The sequence below is a fragment of the Ochlerotatus camptorhynchus genome, unplaced genomic scaffold, assembly GCF_037179485.1.
Source record: "Ochlerotatus camptorhynchus isolate MF236.1 unplaced genomic scaffold, CSIRO-AGI_Acam_v1.1 ptg000239l, whole genome shotgun sequence".
NCBI classification, from domain to species: Eukaryota; Metazoa; Arthropoda; class Insecta; order Diptera; family Culicidae; genus Ochlerotatus; species Ochlerotatus camptorhynchus.
In genome coordinates this window covers 1436401-1440904 of record NW_027040729.1, presented here as the reverse complement: position 1 = coordinate 1440904, position 4504 = coordinate 1436401, and the positions used below count along the sequence as shown (strand labels likewise).

Sequence of the window (4504 nt, the reverse complement as noted above, 5' to 3'; positions counted from 1 at the left end):
CATGCATTTTTGACTATCATACTTTATCTTAAAACGGGACCCAAGTTTCCTTCTACCCCATCGCTGGTTGTCAAGGTGATCACGCCGTGATCCACCTTTAACCGCTGACTTCCAGCATAAACGCGAACCGTAAGTTGACCTTACTGAAAATGGTTGAAAATTGTTTATAAGCCCTGCAAAACTTTAACTGAAATGGTTATGGAACTTTACATGAACGTTTGTGTGATAAAGTTCTGATGGTTCTTTGGAAGTGAACCTTACAAATAATGGGTTGTTAAGAGCCATTACCATTCAAAATAGTTGTTTTCTCCATATATTTTTGGAGACAGGTCTATATTAAAACCTTTTTACTTATGGTTTCGAGAACTTCAATGGTAATAGTTATGGTAGCCAGTAAGGTCCATTAATGGTTTTGTATGATCGGTCAACTTTACGTGGAATATACCGCGAATTGGTAAATAATCAGTAATTTACAGGCAACCAATTCGCGATATATTCCACATCAAGTTGATAGATGTTACAAAACCATCCATGAACCTTACCGACTATCATAACCATTACCATTAAAGTTCTAAAATCACAAATAAAATGGCTCCAATATAATTCCTTTTCCAAAAATGTTTGGAGAAAAGAAGAATTTTGAATGGTAATGGTTCTTAACAACCCATTATTTGAATGGTTCACGTCCAAAAAACCATAATACATAAGGTTAAAACTTTATCACACAAACGTTCATGTAAAGTTCCATAACCATTTCAGTTAAAGTTTTGCAGGGATTATAAACCATTTTTAACCTTTTTCGGTAAGGTCAAGTAATGGTTCGCATTTATGTGGGTTGCTCCTGCTTACTGCAGGACCCAGTGCCTCACCGTCCGACGCGGAAATGAGCAGACACAGAGGCACAACAGCAGCGCTGTTTTATATCTTTTCAGGTTCAAGCAGAGTGATGTGCAACAAAGTGGTGCTCAACTTTGACGACAGGGTTTGGGAAAAACGTTTATTTCATACTTTGACTCTACACACTTAGAAATAACTAATTTTACACGTGACGGAATACGTCTTTGACATAAAAGATGAGACGTAAACAAACATGTCATGTAAAATTGGGTGCTCCGAGACTGAAAAGTTCGTTGCTCGACGAAAAGTACGTTTGACTGAGCTATATTTCGCGCCTGGTATGACTCAAATTTACGTCAAAATTGACGCTCGTATATGTCACTCTCAGAGCACCTAGATTTACATGATTTTTTTCTAAGTGTGTATGTTTAGTATTACTTCTGCGTGAAGTCAACGATTTACATAGTTGAAGATGCTAATTTCAAATAACAGACTAAAATGGTAATTTTTATACGATAGATGAGGAGATCAAAGTATAGAATTGATAGTTCCGTTTAGAGTACGGCAGTGTGAAAATTGTAGATAGAGAGTAGAAAGCGAGCTAGGACAACTTTTAGGAAGGTACAAATCGGGGAGTTTGGTAAAGAGAGATGATAAAACTGAGTTGTCCTTGCTCGCTTTCTACTCTCTATATGCAATTTTCACATTGCCGTACTCTAAACGGACCTAACAATTCTATACTATGATCTCCTCATCTATCGTATAAAAATTACCACTTTAGTCTGTTATTAGAAATTAGCATCTTCAACTATGCTTATTTCATGAAAACAGAGATAAAATTTTCATTTGAACCTTTTTCAAAAGTTTGTTATGTAAAATTGGAAAAAAATATTTCATCAGATTCGTAATGCAATATCCAAGTGATTGGCGTATTTGGATTTTTATTTCATTTATAAATGAGAATGTTACAAGCGTTCAAAACCTAACACTATTTCACCACACATATTTTTTGATTTGCACCCCAGTATAGTTGACAAAGACGTAGTTCTACGTCAAAAAAATAAAAATTCCTTCTATGTCCAATTGAAATAATCACTTGCTTGGAGTGAAGTTGCCGAATTCGCCTGCGTCAGCTGTCAATCGGCGGACGGGGATTTGCTACAGTCGATCCAGAGCGATTCAAACACTTCTTCTTGATTCCATTATTTAACGTCGGTTTCCGCTCCGCAATCTAGTGCCAATCTCCGACGGCAAACAAATGACCTGAGAGAAGGCTTACACACCTGGGTAGATCAGTATTAGCTTGACCACGGTTCAGTACAGTCGCTGTTTTTAATTTGCTTGTGTTCAATTAAATACCCTCGAGTGGTGTCACATTACACGCGCGGTCGAACAGCCAAAGTGATAAGTCATCAAATCGCGAGTGTCAATAAACCCGGTGTGCAATTTGTTCACCTAACGCAGTGGTTTAAATTTACCAGATGAATAATTCTAGTTTCCCTCGGCTGGGGGAAACCTCTGGTGGAGGTAGTGGAAAGATTTTAGTTATGGAAAGGGGAGAGGAGGGTAAATCCTTCCACGGAGTCTCTCCGATTCTCGTCGATAAAACAATTAAAGCTTACTGCGGGGAAGTAGCAAGCGCAGAAAAAAACGAAAGACGGGAAAATTCTCATCTACGTTAAAAGTGAAAGCCAGGCCAGAAACCTGGCTAGAATCGAAAAGCTGGCTCAAGGAATTTCCACCAAAGTGTACGAGCACAAAACTCTTAACTCGTGCAAAGTAGTGGTTTTTTGCCAGGGCATAAAGTTTGACAGTGACCAAGACTTACTCGAAGACCTATCGAAAACAGGATTGACTGAAGTTCGGCCCAAGTTCCCACTGGAATTTTTGTCCTCACTGTCAAGGGTACAGTTCCACCTAAAGAAGTAAAAATTGGGTACATTCTGTTGGAAACAAGACCGTGGTATCCGAACCCTTTGATGTGCTTCGTATGTTATAAGTTCGGGCATGTCGGAAAAACTGTAACAGTGAAAAAAAAAGTGTAACAAATGCGGTGAGGCATTCCATGAATTCTGTGAAAATGCAGAAAAATGTGTTAACTGAGGTGATTCTCATGGAGCATTCTTCAAATGGTGCCCAGCATTCAAGAATGAAGTAGCTATCACCAAAGTGAAAGTGGACAGAAATATTAACTTTTGGGAAGCTAGAAAAATAGTGGAAAGCGAAAAGAAAATCACGTATTCAGATTCCATTAAAAGTGCATTAACCCAACAATTTGATGAGAAGATCAAACAATTAAATGAAGAAAAGAAATCCTACGCGGAAGCACTAAGGTTAGATCTGCAGAAACAGTTCGAACAAAAAATGAAGGAGATGGAAAATAAGCTCATGGAAATGCAAAACCAGTTTGAACAGGCAGTTAATGCCTACAGAGAAGAAAAACAAAAAAAAGAAAAACGGCAGAAAAGGAGCTCGAAATTCTCAAAGAGAATTATTCCAAACTGGAGAACACACTGAAACTCTACGGATACAAACCATCAGGTAAACACACCAGGAGCCAAGGCAATCCCATCGAATCTCCCCCAAGGAAAAAGAAAGGTAACGATAAGATGAAAAAATGTGAATCGGTTGAGTACGTTAACTCAGAATCGGATGTCAGCTCTCAAGAGGGTGGCGATGATGAGATGCAACCCTAAACCCAATAATCGTCATCAAAACAACTAGAATGGATCCAACAGCAAACCGAAAATCAACCGAAATTATTCAATGGAATTGTAATGGCGTCAGAAAACAAGACGCAGAATTACGGATATTGATTAATGAGTACAAGCCATTTCTAATCATTCTACAAGAAACAAGAACAAACAAACAAACGAACAATCAATTCCTGGTTACGATACCTTATTCTGCCACCGTCCTTCAGGACAAGGTGGAGTTGCAATTGCAATCAAACATGGAATAAAATGCTCAAAAATTCAACTTAACACAAGTCTTGAAGCAATAGCTATAAAAATCAACCTACCTCGAAAAATGACTCTCTGCAGCATATATCTGTCACCAAATCAGATAGTTAACAAAAAAGAACTTGACAACATAATTAACCTTATCCCCAAGCCATTTATTATATCGGGAGACTTCAACGCTCACCATAGTCTATGGGGATCAAATAGAGATGATTGCAGAGGAAAAATGATCGCCGAAATAATACAGGAACAAGAGCTTATGCTACTGAATGACGGCAGCCCAACTTTCATACATTCGACAAACGCATTGACATGTATTGACCTCCCAACTAACAATTTTAGCTGCAGATTAGCTTATACAGCCAAAAATTGGCTTATACAGCTAATATTTGCCTGTATAAGCTAGTTTGCAGCTAAAATTGTTTGTTGGGCTTACTCTATGCTCAGCTGAAATTGCTAACAGAATTAACTGGTCAATCCACGAGGACCAACACGGTAGTGACCACTTTCCAATTCTAATTGGTACCACCATATCTTCCAAAAGATCAAGACCAGCCAGGTGGAAAATGCACGAAGCAAACTGGAACATATTTGAAATTAAGCTTGAAGAATCAATCAAATCACATCAATCATACACAATAGAAGAACTAACAGACGCAGTTAAATCTGCAGCTTCATCAGCAATACCAAAAACATCTACTGAA

The 4504-nt window shown here is 38.2% G+C and overlaps 1 pseudogene; it reads left to right on the top strand.

The window, feature by feature from the left end:
• The first annotated feature begins 2318 nt into the window (after positions 1–2318).
• LOC135704395 (uncharacterized) lies at positions 2319–3658 on the top strand (annotated as a pseudogene).
• Positions 3659–4504: the final 846 nt, after the last annotated feature.